Here is a 21727-nt window from a genome sequence, read left to right as displayed (position 1 = left end):
CAAATCGGCCACATTATGGCCTTCCTAGTAAAAAAGGGTCGAAAACGAGTAATGTCCTAAATTAACGAGGAGATTTTCTTAACCTCCATTTTGGCTTAATTTTTAGAGAATGCAAAAATATCCCATGGAAGTCGTAGTTATGTTGTTTACCTATCCAACGATTTGTCACATGCTAAGATTCAATACAAATCGGCCACTTTATGGCCTTCCTAGTAAAAATGGGTCGAAAACGAGTAATGTCCTAAATTAACGAGGAGATTTTCTTAACCTCCATTTTGGCCGAATTTTTAGAGAATGCAAATATCTCCGATGGAAGTCGTAGTTATGTTGTTTACCTATCCAACGAATTATCACATGCTAAGATTCAATGCAAATCGGCCACATTATGGCCTTCCTAGTAAAAAAGGGTCGAAAACGAGTAATGTCCTAAATTAACGAGGAGATTTTCTTAACCACGATTTTGGCCGAATTTTTAGAGAATGCACAAATATCCCATGGAAGTCGTAGTTATGTTGTTTACCTATCCAACGAATTGTCACATGCTAAGATTCAATACAAATCGGCCACTTTATGGCTTTCCTAGTAAAAATGGGTCGAAAACGAGTAATGTCCTAAATTAACGAGGATATTTTCTTAACCTCCATTTTGGCCGAATTTTTAGAGAATGCAAAAGTATCCCATGGAAGTCGTAGTTATGTTGTTTACCTATCCAACGAATTGTCACACGCTAAGATTCAATGCAAATCGGCCACATGATGGCCTTCCTACTAAAAAAGGGTCGAAAACGAGTAATGTCCCAAATTAACGAGGAGATTTTCTTAACCTCCATTTTGGCTGAATTTTTAGAGAATGCAAAAATATCCCATGGAAGTCGTAGTTATGTTGTTTACCTATCCAACAAATTGTCACACGCTAAGATTCAATGCAAATCGGCCACATTATGGCCTTCCTAGTAAAAAAGGGTCGAAAACGAGTAATGTCCTAAATTAACAAGGAGATTTTCTTAACCTCCATTTTGGCCGAATTTTTAGAGAATGCAAAAATATACCGTGGAAGTCGTAGTTATGTTGTTTACCTATCCAACGAATTGTTACATGCTAAGATTCAATACAAATCGGCCACTTTATGGCCTACCTAGTAAAAATGGGTCGAAAACGAGCAATGTCCTAAATTAACGAGGAGTTTTTCTTAACCTCCATTTTGGCCGAATTTTTAGAGAATGTAAAAGTATCCCATGGAAGTCGTAGTTATGTTGTTTACCTATCCAACGAATTGTCACACGCTAAGATTCAATGAAAATCGGCCACATTATGGCCTTCCTAGTAAAAAAGGGTCGAAAACGAGTAATGTCCTAAATTAACGAGGAGATTTTCTTAACCTCCATTTTGGTTTAATTTTTAGAGAATGCAAAAATATCTCATGGAAGTCGTAGTTATGTTGTTTACCTATCCAACGAATTGTCACATGCTAAGATTCAATACAAATCGGCCACTTTATGGCCTTCCTAGTAAAAATGATTCGAAAACGAGTAATGTCCTAAATTAACGAGGAGATTTTCTTAACCTCCATTTTGGCCGAATTTTTAGAGAATGCAAATATCTCCCATGGAAGTCGTAGTTATGTTGTTTACCTATCCAACGAATTATCACATGCTAAGATTCAATGCAAATCGGCCACATTATGGCCTTCCTAGTAAAAAATGGGTCGAACACGAGTAATGTCCTAAATTAACGAGGAGATTTTCTTAACCACGATTTTGGCCAAATTTTTAGAGAATGCACAAATATCCCATGGAAGTCGTAGTTATGTTGTTTACCTATCCAACGAATTGTCACATGCTAAGATTCAATACAAATCGGCCACTTTATGGCCTTCCTAGTAAAAATGGGTCGAAAACGAGTAATGTCCTAAATTAACGAGGATATTTTCTTAACCTCCATTTTGGCCGAATTTTTAGAGAATGTAAAAGTGTCCCATGGAAGTCGTAGTTATGTTGTTTACCTATCCAACGAATTGTCACATGCTAAGATTCAATGCAAATCGGCCACATTATGGCCTTCCTAGTAAAAAAGGGTCGAAAACGAGTAATGTCCTAAATTAACGAGGAGATTTTCTTAACCTCCATTTTGGCCGAATTTTTAGAGAATGCAAATATCTCCGATGGAAGTTGTAGTTATGTTGTTTACCTATCCAACGAATTATCACATGCTAAGATTCAATGCAAATCGGCCACATTATGGCCTTCCTAGTAAAAAAGGGTCGAAAACGAGTAATGTCCTAAATTAACGAGGAGATTTTCTTAACCTCCATTTTGGCCGAATTTTTAGAGAATGCAAATATCTCCGATGGAAGTCGTAGTTATGTTGTTTACCTATCCAACGAATTATCACATGCTAAGATTCAATGCAAATCGGCCACATTATGGCCTTCCTAGTAAAAAAGGGTCGAAAACGAGTAATGTCCTAAATTAACAAGGAGATTTTCTTAACCTCCATTTTGGCCGAATTTTTAGAGAATGCAAAAATATACCATGGAAGTCGTAGTTATGTTGTTTACCTATCCAACGAATTGTTACTTGCTAAGATTCAATACAAATCGGCCACTTTATGGTCTACCTAGTAAAAATGGGTCGAAAACGAGCAATGTCCTAAATTAACGAGGAGTTTTTCTTAACCTCCATTTTGGCCGAATTTTTAGAGAATGTAAAAATATCCCATGGAAGTCGTAGTTATGTTGTTTACGTATCCAACGAATTGTCATACGCTAAGATTCAATGCAAATCGGCCACATTATGGCCTTCCTAGTAAAAAAGGGTCGAAAACGAGTAATGTCCTAAATTAACGAGGAGATTTTCTTAACCTCCATTTTGGCTTAATTTTTAGAGAATGCAAAAATATCCCATGGAAGTCGTAGTTATGTTGTTTACCTATCCAACGATTTGTCACATGCTAAGATTCAATACAAATCGGCCACTTTATGGCTTTCCTAGTAAAAATGGGTCGAAAACGAGTAATGTCCTAAATTAACGAGGAGATTTTCTTAACCTCCATTTTGGCTGAATTTTTAGAGAATGCAAAAATATCCCATGGAAGTCGTAGTTATGTTGTTTACCTATCCAACGAATTGTCACACGCTAAGATTCAATGCAAATCGGCCACATTATGGCCTTCCTAGTAAAAAAGGGTCGAAAACGAGTAATGTCCTAAATTAACAAGGAGATTTTCTTAACCTCCATTTTGGCCGAATTTTTAGAGAATGCAAAAATATACCATGGAAGTTGTAGTTATGTTGTTTACCTATCCAACGAATTGTTACATGCTAAGATTCAATACAAATCGGCCACTTTATGGCCTACCTAGTAAAAATGGGTCGAAAACGAGCAATGTCCTAAATTAACGAGGAGTTTTTCTTAACCTCCATTTTGGCCGAATTTTTAGAGAATGTAAAAGTATCCCATGGAAGTCGTAGTTATGTTGTTTACCTATCCAACGAATTGTCACACGCTAAGATTCAATGAAAATCGGCCACATTATGGCCTTCCTAGTAAAAAAGGGTCGAAAACGAGTAATGTCCTAAATTAACGAGGAGATTTTCTTAACCTCCATTTTGGCTTAATTTTTAGAGAATGCAAAAATATCCCATGGAAGTCGTAGTTATGTTGTTGACCTATCCAACGAATTGTCACATGCTAAGATTCAATACAAATCGGCCACTTTATGGCCTTCCTAGTAAAAATGATTCGAAAACGAGTAATGTCCTAAATTAACGAGGAGATTTTCTTAACCTCCATTTTGGCCGAATTTTTAGAGAATGCAAATATCTCCCATGGAAGTCGTAGTTATGTTGTTTACCTATCCAACGAATTATCACATGCTAAGATTCAATGCAAATCGGCCACATTATGGCCTTCCTAGTAAAAAATGGGTCGAACACGAGTAATGTCCTAAATTAACGAGGAGATTTTCTTAACCACGATTTTGGCCAAATTTTTAGAGAATGCACAAATATCCCATGGAAGTCGTAGTTATGTTGTTTACCTATCCAACGAATTGTCACATGCTAAGATTCAATACAAATCGGCCACTTTATGGCCTTCCTAGTAAAAATGGGTCGAAAACGAGTAATGTCCTAAATTAACGAGGATATTTTCTTAACCTCCATTTTGGCCGAATTTTTAGAGAATGTAAAAGTGTCCCATGGAAGTCGTAGTTATGTTGTTTACCTATCCAACGAATTGTCACATGCTAAGATTCAATGCAAATCGGCCACATTATGGCCTTCCTAGTAAAAAAGGGTCGAAAACGAGTAATGTCCTAAATTAACGAGGAGATTTTCTTAACCTCCATTTTGGCCGAATTTTTAGAGAATGCAAATATCTCCGATGGAAGTTGTAGTTATGTTGTTTACCTATCCAACGAATTATCACATGCTAAGATTCAATGCAAATCGGCCACATTATGGCCTTCCTAGTAAAAAAGGGTCGAAAACGAGTAATGTCCTAAATTAACGAGGAGATTTTCTTAACCTCCATTTTGGCCGAATTTTTAGAGAATGCAAATATCTCCGATGGAAGTCGTAGTTATGTTGTTTACCTATCCAACGAATTATCACATGCTAAGATTCAATGCAAATCGGCCACATTATGGCCTTCCTAGTAAAAAAGGGTCGAAAACGAGTAATGTCCTAAATTAACAAGGAGATTTTCTTAACCTCCATTTTGGCCGAATTTTTAGAGAATGCAAAAATATACCATGGAAGTCGTAGTTATGTTGTTTACCTATCCAACGAATTGTTACTTGCTAAGATTCAATACAAATCGGCCACTTTATGGTCTACCTAGTAAAAATGGGTCGAAAACGAGCAATGTCCTAAATTAACGAGGAGTTTTTCTTAACCTCCATTTTGGCCGAATTTTTAGAGAATGTAAAAATATCCCATGGAAGTCGTAGTTATGTTGTTTACGTATCCAACGAATTGTCATACGCTAAGATTCAATGCAAATCGGCCACATTATGGCCTTCCTAGTAAAAAAGGGTCGAAAACGAGTAATGTCCTAAATTAACGAGGAGATTTTCTTAACCTCCATTTTGGCTTAATTTTTAGAGAATGCAAAAATATCCCATGGAAGTCGTAGTTATGTTGTTTACCTATCCAACGATTTGTCACATGCTAAGATTCAATACAAATCGGCCACTTTATGGCTTTCCTAGTAAAAATGGGTCGAAAACGAGTAATGTCCTAAATTAACGAGGAGATTTTCTTAACCTCCATTTTGGCTGAATTTTTAGAGAATGCAAAAATATCCCATGGAAGTCGTAGTTATGTTGTTTACCTATCCAACGAATTGTCACACGCTAAGATTCAATGCAAATCGGCCACATTATGGCCTTCCTAGTAAAAAAGGGTCGAAAACGAGTAATGTCCTAAATTAACAAGGAGATTTTCTTAACCTCCATTTTGGCCGAATTTTTAGAGAATGCAAAAATATACCATGGAAGTTGTAGTTATGTTGTTTACCTATCCAACGAATTGTTACATGCTAAGATTCAATACAAATCGGCCACTTTATGGCCTACCTAGTAAAAATGGGTCGAAAACGAGCAATGTCCTAAATTAACGAGGAGTTTTTCTTAACCTCCATTTTGGCCGAATTTTTAGAGAATGTAAAAGTATCCCATGGAAGTCGTAGTTATGTTGTTTACCTATCCAACGAATTGTCACACGCTAAGATTCAATGAAAATCGGCCACATTATGGCCTTCCTAGTAAAAAAGGGTCGAAAACGAGTAATGTCCTAAATTAACGAGGAGATTTTCTTAACCTCCATTTTGGCTTAATTTTTAGAGAATGCAAAAATATCCCATGGAAGTCGTAGTTATGTTGTTGACCTATCCAACGAATTGTCACATGCTAAGATTCAATACAAATCGGCCACTTTATGGCCTTCCTAGTAAAAATGATTCGAAAACGAGTAATGTCCTAAATTAACGAGGAGATTTTCTTAACCTCCATTTTGGCCGAATTTTTAGAGAATGCAAATATCTCCCATGGAAGTCGTAGTTATGTTGTTTACCTATCCAACGAATTATCACATGCTAAGATTCAATGCAAATCGGCCACATTATGGCCTTCCTAGTAAAAAAGGGTCGAAAACGAGTAATGTCCTAAATTAACGAGGAGATTTTCTTAACCTCCATTTTGGCCGAATTTTTAGAGAATGCAAATATCTCCGATGGAAGTCGTAGTTATGTTGTTTACCTATCCAACGAATTGTCACATGCTAAGATTCAATACAAATCGGCCACTTTATGGCTTTCCTAGTAAAAATGGGTCGAAAACGAGTAATGTCCTAAATTAACGAGGATATTTTCTTAACCTCCATTTTGGCCGAATTTTTAGAGAATGCAAAAGTATCCCATGGAAGTCGTAGTTATGTTGTTTACCTATCCAACGAATTGTCACACGCTAAGATTCAATGCAAATCGGCCACATGATGGCCTTCCTACTAAAAAAGGGTCGAAAACGAGTAATGTCCCAAATTAACGAGGAGATTTTCTTAACCTCCATTTTGGCTGAATTTTTAGAGAATGCAAAAATATCCCATGGAAGTCGTAGTTATGTTGTTTACCTATCCAACGAATTGTCACACGCTAAGATTCAATGCAAATCGGCCACATTATGGCCTTCCTAGTAAAAAAGGGTCGAAAACGAGTAATGTCCTAAATTAACAAGGAGATTTTCTTGACCTCCATTTTGGCCGAATTTTTAGAGAATGCAAAAATATACCATGGAAGTCGTAGTTATGTTGTTTACCTATCCAACGAATTGTTACTTGCTAAGATTCAATACAAATCGGCCACTTTATGGTCTACCTAGTAAAAATGGGTCGAAAACGAGCAATGTCCTAAATTAACGAGGAGTTTTTCTTAACCTCCATTTTGGCCGAATTTTTAGAGAATGTAAAAATATCCCATGGAAGTCGTAGTTATGTTGTTTACGTATCCAACGAATTGTCATACGCTAAGATTCAATGCAAATCGGCCACATTATGGCCTTCCTAGTAAAAAAGGGTCGAAAACGAGTAATGTCCTAAATTAACGAGGAGATTTTATTAACCTCCATTTTGGCTTAATTTTTAGAGAATGCAAAAATATCCCACGGAAGTCGTAGTTATGTTGTTTACCTATCCAACGATTTGTCACATGCTAAGATTCAATACAAATCGGCCACTTTATGGCCTTCCTAGTAAAAATGATTCGAAAACGAGTAATGTCCTAAATTAACGAGGAGATTTTCTTAACCTCCATTTTGGCCGAATTTTTAGAGAATGCAAATATCTCCCATGGAAGTCGTAGTTATGTTGTTTACCTATCCAACGAATTATCACATGCTAAGATTCAATGCAAATCGGCCACATTATGGCCTTCCTAGTAAAAAAGGGTCGAACACGAGTAATGTCCTAAATTAACGAGGAGATTTTCTTAACCACGATTTTGGCCAAATTTTTAGAGAATGCACAAATATCCCATGGAAGTCGTAGTTATGTTGTTTACCTATCCAACGAATTGTCACATGCTAAGATTCAATACAAATCGGCCACTTTATGGCCTTCCTAGTAAAAATGGGTCGAAAACGAGTAATGTCCTAAATTAACGAGGATATTTTCTTAACCTCCATTTTGGCCGAATTTTTAGAGAATGTAAAAGTGTCCCATGGAAGTCGTAGTTATGTTGTTTACCTATCCAACGAATTGTCACATGCTAAGATTCAATGCAAATCGGCCAAATTATGGCCTTCCAAGTAAAAAAGGGTCGAAAACGAGTAATGTCCTAAATTAACGAGGAGATTTTCTTAACCTCCATTTTGGCTTAATTTTTAGAGAATGCAAAAATATCCCATGGAAGTCGTAGTTATGTTGTTTACCTATCCAACGAATTGTCACATGCTAAGATTCAATACAAATCGGCCACTTTATGGCCTTCCTAGTAAAAATGATTCGAAAACGAGTAATGTCCTAAATTAACGAGGAGATTTTCTTAACCTCCATTTTGGCCGAATTTTTAGAGAATGCAAATATCTCCCATGGAAGTCGTAGTTATGTTCTTTACCTATCCAACGAATTATCACATGCTAAGATTCAATGCAAATCGGCCACATTATGGCCTTCCTAGTAAAAAAGGGTCGAAAACGAGTAATGTCCTAAATTAACGAGGAGATTTTCTTAACCTCCATTTTGGCCGAATTTTTAGAGAATGCAAATATCTCCGATGGAAGTCGTAGTTATGTTGTTTACCTATCCAACGAATTGTCACATGCTAAGATTCAATACAAATCGGCCACTTTATGGCTTTCCTAGTAAAAATGGGTCGAAAACGAGTAATGTCCTAAATTAACGAGGATATTTTCTTAACCTCCATTTTGGCCGAATTTTTAGAGAATGCAAAAGTATCCCATGGAAGTCGTAGTTATGTTGTTTACCTATCCAACGAATTGTCACACGCTAAGATTCAATGCAAATCGGCCACATGATGGCCTTCCTACTAAAAAAGGGTCGAAAACGAGTAATGTCCCAAATTAACGAGGAGATTTTCTTAACCTCCATTTTGGCTGAATTTTTAGAGAATGCAAAAATATCCCATGGAAGTCGTAGTTATGTTGTTTACCTATCCAACGAATTGTCACACGCTAAGATTCAATGCAAATCGGCCACATTATGGCCTTCCTAGTAAAAAAGGGTCGAAAACGAGTAATGTCCTAAATTAACAAGGAGATTTTCTTGACCTCCATTTTGGCCGAATTTTTAGAGAATGCAAAAATATACCATGGAAGTCGTAGTTATGTTGTTTACCTATCCAACGAATTGTTACTTGCTAAGATTCAATACAAATCGGCCACTTTATGGTCTACCTAGTAAAAATGGGTCGAAAACGAGCAATGTCCTAAATTAACGAGGAGTTTTTCTTAACCTCCATTTTGGCCGAATTTTTAGAGAATGTAAAAATATCCCATGGAAGTCGTAGTTATGTTGTTTACGTATCCAACGAATTGTCATACGCTAAGATTCAATGCAAATCGGCCACATTATGGCCTTCCTAGTAAAAAAGGGTCGAAAACGAGTAATGTCCTAAATTAACGAGGAGATTTTATTAACCTCCATTTTGGCTTAATTTTTAGAGAATGCAAAAATATCCCACGGAAGTCGTAGTTATGTTGTTTACCTATCCAACGATTTGTCACATGCTAAGATTCAATACAAATCGGCCACTTTATGGCCTTCCTAGTAAAAATGATTCGAAAACGAGTAATGTCCTAAATTAACGAGGAGATTTTCTTAACCTCCATTTTGGCCGAATTTTTAGAGAATGCAAATATCTCCCATGGAAGTCGTAGTTATGTTGTTTACCTATCCAACGAATTATCACATGCTAAGATTCAATGCAAATCGGCCACATTATGGCCTTCCTAGTAAAAAAGGGTCGAACACGAGTAATGTCCTAAATTAACGAGGAGATTTTCTTAACCACGATTTTGGCCAAATTTTTAGAGAATGCACAAATATCCCATGGAAGTCGTAGTTATGTTGTTTACCTATCCAACGAATTGTCACATGCTAAGATTCAATACAAATCGGCCACTTTATGGCCTTCCTAGTAAAAATGGGTCGAAAACGAGTAATGTCCTAAATTAACGAGGATATTTTCTTAACCTCCATTTTGGCCGAATTTTTAGAGAATGTAAAAGTGTCCCATGGAAGTCGTAGTTATGTTGTTTACCTATCCAACGAATTGTCACATGCTAAGATTCAATGCAAATCGGCCACATTATGGCCTTCCTAGTAAAAAAGGGTCGAAAACGAGTAATGTCCTAAATTAACGAGGAGATTTTCTTAACCTCCATTTTGGCCGAATTTTTAGAGAATGCAAATATCTCCGATGGAAGTCGTAGTTATGTTGTTTACCTATCCAACGAATTATCACATGCTAAGATTCAATGCAAATCGGCCACATTATGGCCTTCCTAGTAAAAAAGGGTCGAAAACGAGTAATGTCCTAAATTAACGAGGAGATTTTCTTAACCACGATTTTGGCCGAATTTTTAGAGAATGCACAAATATCCCATGGAAGTCGTAGTTATGTTGTTTACCTATCCAACGAATTGTCACACGCTAAGATTCAATGCAAATCGGCCACATTATGGCCTTCCTACTAAAAAAGGGTCGAAAACGAGTAATGTCCCAAATTAACGAGGAGATTTTCTTAACCTCCATTTTGGCTGAATTTTTAGAGAATGCAAAAATATCCCATGGAAGTCGTAGTTATGTTGTTTACCTATCCAACGAATTGTCACACGCTAAGATTCAATGCAAATCGGCCACATTATGGCCTTCCTAGTAAAAAAGGGTCGAAAACGAGTAATGTCCTAAATTAACAAGGAGATTTTCTTAACCTCCATTTTGGCCGAATTTTTAGAGAATGCAAAAATATACCATGGAAGTCGTAGTTATGTTGTTTACCTATCCAACGAATTGTTACTTGCTAAGATTCAATACAAATCGGCCACTTTATGGTCTACCTAGTAAAAATGGGTCGAAAACGAGCAATGTCCTAAATTAACGAGGAGTTTTTCTTAACCTCCATTTTGGCCGAATTTTTAGAGAATGTAAAAATATCCCATGGAAGTCGTAGTTATGTTGTTTACGTATCCAACGAATTGTCATACGCTAAGATTCAATGCAAATCGGCCACATTATGGCCTTCCTAGTAAAAAAGGGTCGAAAACGAGTAATGTCCTAAATTAACGAGGAGATTTTCTTAACCTCCATTTTGGCTTAATTTTTAGAGAATGCAAAAATATCCCATGGAAGTCGTAGTTATGTTGTTTACCTATCCAACGATTTGTCACATGCTAAGATTCAATACAAATCGGCCACTTTATGGCTTTCCTAGTAAAAATGGGTCGAAAACGAGTAATGTCCTAAATTAACGAGGAGATTTTCTTAACCTCCATTTTGGCTGAATTTTTAGAGAATGCAAAAATATCCCATGGAAGTCGTAGTTATGTTGTTTACCTATCCAACGAATTGTCACACGCTAAGATTCAATGCAAATCGGCCACATTATGGCCTTCCTAGTAAAAAAGGGTCGAAAACGAGTAATGTCCTAAATTAACAAGGAGATTTTCTTAACCTCCATTTTGGCCGAATTTTTAGAGAATGCAAAAATATACCATGGAAGTCGTAGTTATGTTGTTTACCTATCCAACGAATTGTTACATGCTAAGATTCAATACAAATCGGCCACTTTATGGCCTACCTAGTAAAAATGGGTCGAAAACGAGCAATGTCCTAAATTAACGAGGAGTTTTTCTTAACCTCCATTTTGGCCGAATTTTTAGAGAATGTAAAAGTATCCCATGGAAGTCGTAGTTATGTTGTTTACCTATCCAACGAATTGTCACACGCTAAGATTCAATGAAAATCGGCCACATTATGGCCTTCCTAGTAAAAAAGGGTCGAAAACGAGTAATGTCCTAAATTAACGAGGAGATTTTCTTAACCTCCATTTTGGCTTAATTTTTAGAGAATGCAAAAATATCCCATGGAAGTCGTAGTTATGTTGTTTACCTATCCAACGAATTGTCACATGCTAAGATTCAATACAAATCGGCCACTTTATGGCCTTCCTAGTAAAAATGATTCGAAAACGAGTAATGTCCTAAATTAACGAGGAGATTTTCTTAACCTCCATTTTGGCCGAATTTTTAGAGAATGTAAAAATATCCCATGGAAGTCGTAGTTATGTTGTTTACCTATCCAACGAATTGTTACATGCTAAGATTCAATACAAATCGGCCACTTTATGGCCTACCTAGTAAAAATGGGTCGAAAACGAGCAATGTCCTAAATTAACGAGGAGTTTTTCTTAACCTCCATTTTGGCCGAATTTTTAGAGAATGTAAAAATATCCCATGGAAGTCGTAGTTATGTTGTTTACCTATCCAACGAATTATCACACGCTAAGATTCAATGCAAATCGGCCACATTATGGCCTTCCTAGTAAAAAAGGGTCGAAAACGAGTAATGTCCTAAATTAACGAGGAGATTTTCTTAACCTCCATTTTGGCTTAATTTTTAGAGAATGCAAAAATATCCCATGGAAGTCGTAGTTATGTTGTTTACCTATCCAACGAATTGTCACATGCTAAGATTCAATACAAATCGGCCACTTTATGGCCTTCCTAGTAAAAAAGGGTCGAAAACGAGTAATGTCCTAAATTAACAAGGAGATTTTCTTAACCTCCATTTTGGCCGAATTTTTAGAGAATGCAAAAATATACCATGGAAGTCGTAGTTATGTTGTTTACCTATCCAACGAATTGTTACATGCTAAGATTCAATACAAATCGGCCACTTTATGGCTTTCCTAGTAAAAATGGGTCGAAAACGAGTAATGTCCTAAATTAACGAGGATATTTTCTTAACCTCCATTTTGGCCGAATTTTTAGAGAATGCAAAAGTATCCCATGGAAGTCGTAGTTATGTTGTTTACCTATCCAACGAATTGTCACACGCTAAGATTCAATGCAAATCGGCCACATGATGGCCTTCCTACTAAAAAAGGGTCGAAAACGAGTAATGTCCCAAATTAACGAGGAGATTTTCTTAACCTCCATTTTGGCTGAATTTTTAGAGAATGCAAAAATATCCCATGGAAGTCGTAGTTATGTTGTTTACCTATCCAACGAATTGTTACATGCTAAGATTCAATACAAATCGGCCACTTTATGGCCTACCTAGTAAAAATGGGTCGAAAACGAGCAATGTCCTAAATTAACGAGGAGTTTTTCTTAACCTCCATTTTGGCCGAATTTTTAGAGAATGTAAAAATATCCCATGGAAGTCGTAGTTATGTTGTTTACCTATCCAACGAATTGTCACACGCTAAGATTCAATGCAAATCGGCCACATTATGGCCTTCCTAGTAAAAAAGGGTCGAAAACGAGTAATGTCCTAAATTAACGAGGAGATTTTCTTAACCTCCATTTTGGCTTAATTTTTAGAGAATGCAAAAATATCCCATGGAAGTCGTAGTTATGTTGTTTACCTATCCAACGAATTGTCACATGCTAAGATTCAATACAAATCGGCCACTTTATGGCCTTCCTAGTAAAAAAGGGTCGAAAACGAGTAATGTCCTAAATTAACAAGGAGATTTTCTTAACCTCCATTTTGGCCGAATTTTTAGAGAATGCAAAAATATACCATGGAAGTCGTAGTTATGTTGTTTACCTATCCAACGAATTGTTACATGCTAAGATTCAATACAAATCGGCCACTTTATGGCTTTCCTAGTAAAAATGGGTCGAAAACGAGTAATGTCCTAAATTAACGAGGATATTTTCTTAACCTCCATTTTGGCCGAATTTTTAGAGAATGCAAAAGTATCCCATGGAAGTCGTAGTTATGTTGTTTACCTATCCAACGAATTGTCACACGCTAAGATTCAATGCAAATCGGCCACATGATGGCCTTCCTACTAAAAAAGGGTCGAAAACGAGTAATGTCCCAAATTAACGAGGAGATTTTCTTAACCTCCATTTTGGCTGAATTTTTAGAGAATGCAAAAATATCCCATGGAAGTCGTAGTTATGTTGTTTACCTATCCAACGAATTGTCACACGCTAAGATTCAATGCAAATCGGCCACATTATGGCCTTCCTAGTAAAAAAGGGTCGAAAACGAGTAATGTCCTAAATTAACAAGGATATTTTCTTAACCTCCATTTTGGCCGAATTTTTAGAGAATGCAAAAATATACCATGGAAGTCGTAGTTATGTTGTTTACCTATCCAACGAATTGTTACATGCTAAGATTCAATACAAATCGGCCACTTTATGGTCTACCTAGTAAAAATGGGTCGAAAACGAGCAATGTCCTAAATTAACGAGCAGTTTTTCTTAACCTCCATTTTGGCCGAATTTTTAGAGAATGTAAAAATATCCCATGGAAGTCGTAGTTATGTTGTTTACCTATCCAACGAATTGTCACACGCTAAGATTCAATGCAAATCGGCCACATTATGGCCTTCCTAGTAAAAAAGGGTCGAAAACGAGTAATGTCCTAAATTAACGAGGAGATTTTTTTAACCTCCATTTTGGCTTAATTTTTAGAGAATGCAAAAATATCCCATGGAAGTCGTAGTTATGTTGTTTACCTATCCAACGAATTGTCACATGCTAAGATTCAATACAAATCGGCCACTTTATGGCCTTCCTAGTAAAAATGGGTCGAAAACGAGTAATGTCCTAAATTAACGAGGAGATTTTCTTAACCTCCATTTTGGCCGAATTTTTAGAGAATGCAAATATCTCCCATGGAAGTCGTAGTTATGTTGTTTACCTATCCAACGAATTATCACATGCTAAGATTCAATGCAAATCGGCCACATTATGGCCTTCCTAGTAAAAAAGGGTCGAACACGAGTAATGTCCTAAATTAACGAGGAGATTTTCTTAACCACAATTTTGGCCAAATTTTTAGAGAATGCACAAATATCCCATGGAAATCGTAGTTATGTTGTTTACCTATCCAACGAATTGTCACATGCTAAGATTCAATACAAATCGGCCACTTTATGGCCTACCTAGTAAAAATGGGTCGAAAACGAGTAATGTCCTAAATTAACGAGGATATTTTCTTAACCTCCATTTTGGCCGAATTTTTTGAGAATGTAAAAGTGTCCCATGGAAGTCGTAGTTATGTTGTTTACCTATCCAACGAATTGTCACATGCTAAGATTCACTGCAAATCGGCCACATTATGGCCTTCCTAGTAAAAAAGGGTCGAAAACGAGTAATGTCCTAAATTAACGAGGAGATTTTCTTAACCTCCATTTTGGCCGAATTTTTAGAGAATGCAAAAATATACCATGGAAGTCGTAGTTATGTTGTTTACCTATCCAACGAATTGTCACATGCTAAGATTCAATACAAATCGGCCACTTTATGGCCTTCCTAGTAAAAATGGGTCGAAAACGAGTAATGTCCTAAATTAACAAGGAGATTTTCTTAACCTCCATTTTGGCCGAATTTTTAGAGAATGCAAAAATATACCATGGAAGTCGTAGTTATGTTGTTTACCTATCCAACGAATTGTTACATGCTAAGATTCAATACAAATCGGCCACTTTATGGCCTTCCTAGTAAAAAAGGGTCGAAAACGAGTAATGTCCTAAATTAACGAGGAGATTTTCTTAACCACGATTTTGGCCGAATTTTTAGAGAATGCACAAATATCCCATGGAAGTCGTAGTTATGTTGTTTACCTATCCAACGAATTGTCACATGCTAAGATTCAATACAAATCGGCCACTTTATGGCCTTCCTAGTAAAAATGGGTCGAAAATGTCCTAAATTAACGAGGATATTTTCTTAACCTCCATTTTGGCCGAATTTTTAGAGAATGCAAAAGTATCCCATGGAAGTCGTAGTTATGTTGTTTACCTATCCAACGAATTGTCACATGCTAAGATTCAATACAAATCGGCCACTTTATGGCCTTCCTAGTAAAAATGGGTCGAAAACGAGTAATGTCCTAAATTAACGAGGAGATTTTCTTAACCTCCATTTTGGCTGAATTTTTAGAGAATGTAAAAGTATCCCATGGAAGTCGTAGTTATGTTGTTTACCTATCCAACGAATTGTCACATGCTAAGATTCAATACAAATCGGCCACTTTATGGCCTTCCTAGTAGAAATGGGTCGAAAACGAGTAATGTCCTAAACTAACGAGGAGATTTTCTTAACCTCCATTCTGGCCGAATTTTTAGAGAATGCAAAAATATCCCGTGGAAGTCGTAGTTATGTTGTTTACCTATCCAACGAATTGTCACATGCTAAGATTCAATGCAAATCGGCCAAATTATGGCCTTCCAAGTAAAAAAGGGTCGAAAACGAGTAATGTCCTAAATTAACGAGGAGATTTTCTTAACCTCCATTTTGGCCGAATTTTTACAGAATGCAAAAATATCCCATGGAAGTCGTAGTTATGTTGTTTACCTATCCAACGAATTGTCACATGCTAAGATTCAATACAAATCGGCCACTTTATGGCCTTCCTAGTAAAAATGGGTCGAAAACGAGTAATGTCCTAAATTAACGAGGAGATTTTCTTAACCTCCATTTTGGCTGAATTTTTGGAGAATGCAAAAATATCCCATGGAAGTCGTAGTTATGTTGTTTACCTATCCAACGAATTGTCACACGCTAAGATTCAATGCAAATCGGCCACATTATGGCCTTCCTACTAAAAAAGGGTCGAAAACGAGTAATGTCCTAAATTAACGAGGATATTTTCTTAACCTCCATTTTGGCCGAATTTTTAGAGAATGCAAAAATATACCATGGAAGTCGTAGTTATGTTGTTTACCTATCCAACGAATTGTCACATGCTAAGATTCAATACAAATCGGCCACTTTATGGCCTTCCTAGTAAAAAAGGGTCGAAAACGAGTAATGTCCTAAATTAACGAGGAGATTTTCTTAACCACGATTTTGGCCGAATTTTTAGAGAATGCACAAATATCCCATGGAAGTCGTAGTTATGTTGTTTACCTATCCAACGAATTGTCACATGCTAAGATTCAATACAAATCGGCCACTTTATGGCCTTCCTAGTAAAAATGGGTCGAAAATGTCCTAAATTAACGAGGATATTTTCTTAACCTCCATTTTGGCCGAATTTTTAGAGAATGCAAAAGTATCCCATGGAAGTCGTAGTTATGTTGTTTACCTATCCAACGAATTGTCACATGCTAAGATTCAATACAAATCGGCCACTTTATGGCCTTCCTAGTAAAAATGGGTCGAAAACGAGTAATGTCCTAAATTAACGAGGAGATTTTCTTAACCTCCATTTTGGCTGAATTTTTAGAGAATGTAAAAGTATCCCATGGAAGTCGTAGTTATGTTGTTTACCTATCCAACGAATTGTCACATGCTAAGATTCAATACAAATCGGCCACTTTATGGTCTTCCTAGTAGAAATGGGTCGAAAACGAGTAATGTCCTAAATTAACGAGGAGATTTTCTTAACCTCCATTCTGGCCGAATTTTTAGAGAATGCAAAAATATCCCGTGGAAGTCGTAGTTATGTTGTTTACCTATCCAACGAATTGTCACATGCTAAGATTCAATGCAAATCGGCCAAATTATGGCCTTCCAAGTAAAAAAGGGTCGAAAACGAGTAATGTCCTAAATTAACGAGGAGATTTTCTTAACCTCCATTTTGGCCGAATTTTTACAGAATGCAAAAATATCCCATGGAAGTCGTAGTTATGTTGTTTACCTATCCAACGAATTGTCACATGCTAAGATTCAATACAAATCGGCCACTTTATGGCCTTCCTAGTAAAAATGGGTCGAAAACGAGTAATGTCCTAAATTAACGAGGAGATTTTCTTAACCTCCATTTTGGCTGAATTTTTGGAGAATGCAAAAATATCCCATGGAAGTCGTAGTTATGTTGTTTACCTATCCAACGAATTGTCACACGCTAAGATTCAATGCAAATCGGCCACATTATGGCCTTCCTACTAAAAAAGGGTCGAAAACGAGTAATGTCCTAAATTAACGAGGATATTTTCTTAACCTCCATTTTGGCCGAATTTTTAGAGAATGCAAAAATATACCATGGAAGTCGTAGTTATGTTGTTTACCTATCCAACGAATTGTCACATGCTAAGATTCAATACAAATCGGCCACTTTATGGCCTTCCTAGTAGAAATGGGTCGAAAACGAGTAATGTCCTAAATTAACGAGGAGATTTTCTTAACCTCCATTCTGGCCGAATTTTTAGAGAATGCAAAAATATCCCGTGGAAGTCGTAGTTATGTTGTTTACCTATCCAACGAATTGTCACATGCTAAGATTCAATGCAAATCGGCCAAATTATGGCCTTCCAAGTAAAAAAGGGTCGAAAACGAGTAATGTCCTAAATTAACGAGGAGATTTTCTTAACCTCCATTTTGGCCGAATTTTTACAGAATGCAAAAATATCCCATGGAAGTCGTAGTTATGTTGTTTACCTATCCAACGAATTGTCACATGCTAAGATTCAATACAAATCGGCCACTTTATGGCCTTCCTAGTAAAAATGGGTCGAAAACGAGTAATGTCCTAAATTAACGAGGAGATTTTCTTAACCTCCATTTTGGCTGAATTTTTAGAGAATGTAAAAGTATCCCATGGAAGTCGTAGTTATGTTGTTTACCTATCCAACGAATTGTCACATGCTAAGATTCAATACAAATCGGCCACTTTATGGCCTTCCTAGTAGAAATGGGTCGAAAACGAGTAATGTCCTAAATTAACGAGGAGATTTTCTTAACCTCCATTTTGGCCGAATTTTTACAGAATGCAAAAATATCCCATGGAAGTCGTAGTTATGTTGTTTACCTATCCAACGAATTGTCACATGCTAAGATTCAATACAAATCGGCCACTTTATGGCCTTCCTAGTAAAAATGGGTCGAAAACGAGTAATGTCCTAAATTAACGAGGAGATTTTCTTAACCTCCATTTTGGCTGAATTTTTAGAGAATGTAAAAGTATCCCATGGAAGTCGTAGTTATGTTGTTTACCTATCCAACGAATTGTCACATGCTAAGATTCAATACAAATCGGCCACTTTATGGCCTTCCTAGTAGAAATGGGTCGAAAACGAGTAATGTCCTAAATTAACGAGGAGATTTTCTTAACCTCCATTTTGGCCGAATTTTTACAGAATGCAAAAATATCCCGTGGAAGTCGTAGTTATGTTGTTTACCTATCCAACGAATTGTCACATGCTAAGATTCAATGCAAATCGGCCAAATTATGGCCTTCCAAGTAAAAAAGGGTCGAAAACGAGTAATGTCCTAAATTAACGAGGAGATTTTCTTAACCTCCATTTTGGCCGAATTTTTACAGAATGCAAAAATATCCCATGGAAGTCGTAGTTATGTTGTTTACCTATCCAACGAATTGTCACATGCTAAGATTCAATACAAATCGGCCACTTTATGGCCTTCCTAGTAAAAATGGGTCGAAAACGAGTAATGTCCTAAATTAACGAGGAGATTTTCTTAACCTCCATTTTGGCTGAATTTTTGGAGAATGCAAAAATATCCCATGGAAGTCGTAGTTATGTTGTTTACCTATCCAACGAATTGTCACACGCTAAGATTCAATGCAAATCGGCCACATTATGGCCTTCCTACTAAAAAAGGGTCGAAAACGAGTAATGTCCTAAATTAACGAGGATATTTTCTTAACCTCCATTTTGGCCGAATTTTTAGAGAATGCAAAAATATACCATGGAAGTCGTAGTTATGTTGTTTACCTATCCAACGAATTGTCACATGCTAAGATTCAATACAAATCGGCCACTTTATGGCCTTCCAAGTAGAAATGGGTCGAAAACGAGTAATGTCCTAAATTAACGAGGAGATTTTCTTAACCTCCATTCTGGCCGAATTTTTAGAGAATGCAAAAATATCCCGTGGAAGTCGTAGTTATGTTGTTTACCTATCCAACGAATTGTCACATGCTAAGATTCAATGCAAATCGGCCAAATTATGGCCTTCCAAGTAAAAAAGGGTCGAAAACGAGTAATGTCCTAAATTAACGAGGAGATTTTCTTAACCTCCATTTTGGCCGAATTTTTACAGAATGCAAAAATATCCCATGGAAGTCGTAGTTATGTTGTTTACCTATCCAACGAATTGTCACATGCTAAGATTCAATACAAATCGGCCACTTTATGGCCTTCCTAGTAAAAATGGGTCGAAAACGAGTAATGTCCTAAATTAACGAGGAGATTTTCTTAACCTCCATTTTGGCTGAATTTTTGGAGAATGCAAAAATATCCCATGGAAGTCGTAGTTATGTTGTTTACCTATCCAACGAATTGTCACACGCTAAGATTCAATGCAAATCGGCCACATTATGGCCTTCCTACTAAAAAAGGGTCGAAAACGAGTAATGTCCTAAATTAACGAGGATATTTTCTTAACCTCCATTTTGGCCGAATTTTTAGAGAATGCAAAAATATACCATGGAAGTCGTAGTTATGTTGTTTACCTATCCAACGAATTGTCACATGCTAAGATTCAATACAAATCGGCCACTTTATGGCCTTCCTAGTAGAAATGGGTCGAAAACGAGTAATGTCCTAAATTAACGAGGAGATTTTCTTAACCTCCATTCTGGCCGAATTTTTAGAGAATGCAAAAATATCCCGTGGAAGTCGTAGTTATGTTGTTTACCTATCCAACGAATTGTCACATGCTAAGATTCAATGCAAATCGGCCAAATTATGGCCTTCCAAGTAAAAAAGGGTCGAAAACGAGTAATGTCCTAAATTAACGAGGAGATTTTCTTAACCTCCATTTTGGCCGAATTTTTACAGAATGCAAAAATATCCCATGGAAGTCGTAGTTATGTTGTTTATCTATCCAACGAATTGTCACATGCTAAGATTCAATACAAATCGGCCACTTTATGGCCTTCCTAGTAAAAATGGGTCGAAAACGAGTAATGTCCTAAATTAACGAGGAGATTTTCTTAACCTCCATTTTGGCTGAATTTTTAGAGAATGTAAAAGTATCCCATGGAAGTCGTAGTTATGTTGTTTACCTATCCAACGAATTGTCACATGCTAAGATTCAATACAAATCGGCCACTTTATGGCCTTCCTAGTAGAAATGGGTCGAAAACGAGTAATGTCCTAAATTAACGAGGAGATTTTCTTAACCTCCATTCTGGCCGAATTTTTAGAGAATGCAAAAATATCCCGTGGAAGTCGTAGTTATGTTGTTTACCTATCCAACGAATTGTCACATGCTAAGATTCAATGCAAATCGGCCAAATTATGGCCTTCCAAGTAAAAAAGGGTCGAAAACGAGTAATGTCCTAAATTAACGAGGAGATTTTCTTAACCTCCATTTTGGCCGAATTTTTACAGAATGCAAAAATATCCCATGGAAGTCGTAGTTATGTTGTTTACCTATCCAACGAATTGTCACATGCTAAGATTCAATACAAATCGGCCACTTTATGGCCTTCCTAGTAAAAATGGGTCGAAAACGAGTAATGTCCTAAATTAACGAGGAGATTTTCTTAACCTCCATTTTGGCTGAATTTTTGGAGAATGCAAAAATATCCCATGGAAGTCGTAGTTATGTTGTTTACCTATCCAACGAATTGTCACACGCTAAGATTCAATGCAAATCGGCCACATTATGGCCTTCCTACTAAAAAAGGGTCGAAAACGAGTAATGTCCTAAATTAACGAGGATATTTTCTTAACCTCCATTTTGGCCGAATTTTTAGAGAATGCAAAAATATACCATGGAAGTCGTAGTTATGTTGTTTACCTATCCAACGAATTGTCACATGCTAAGATTCAATACAAATCGGCCACTTTATGGCCTTCCTAGTAGAAATGGGTCGAAAACGAGTAATGTCCTAAATTAACGAGGAGATTTTCTTAACCTCCATTCCAGCCGAATTTTTAGAGAATGCAAAAATATCCCGTGGAAGTCGTAGTTATGTTGTTTACCTATCCAACGAATTGTCACATGCTAAGATTCAATGCAAATCGGCCAAATTATGGCCTTCCAAGTAAAAAAGGGTCGAAAACGAGTAATGTCCTAAATTAACGAGGAGATTTTCTTAACCTCCATTTTGG

The sequence above is a fragment of the Medicago sativa genome, chromosome 7 (assembly GCF_051527215.1).
Source record: "Medicago sativa cultivar Bolivia chromosome 7, Bolivia_mono, whole genome shotgun sequence".
In the NCBI taxonomy this organism is placed as follows: domain Eukaryota; kingdom Viridiplantae; phylum Streptophyta; class Magnoliopsida; order Fabales; family Fabaceae; genus Medicago; species Medicago sativa.
This window is presented reverse-complemented; position numbering follows the sequence as displayed.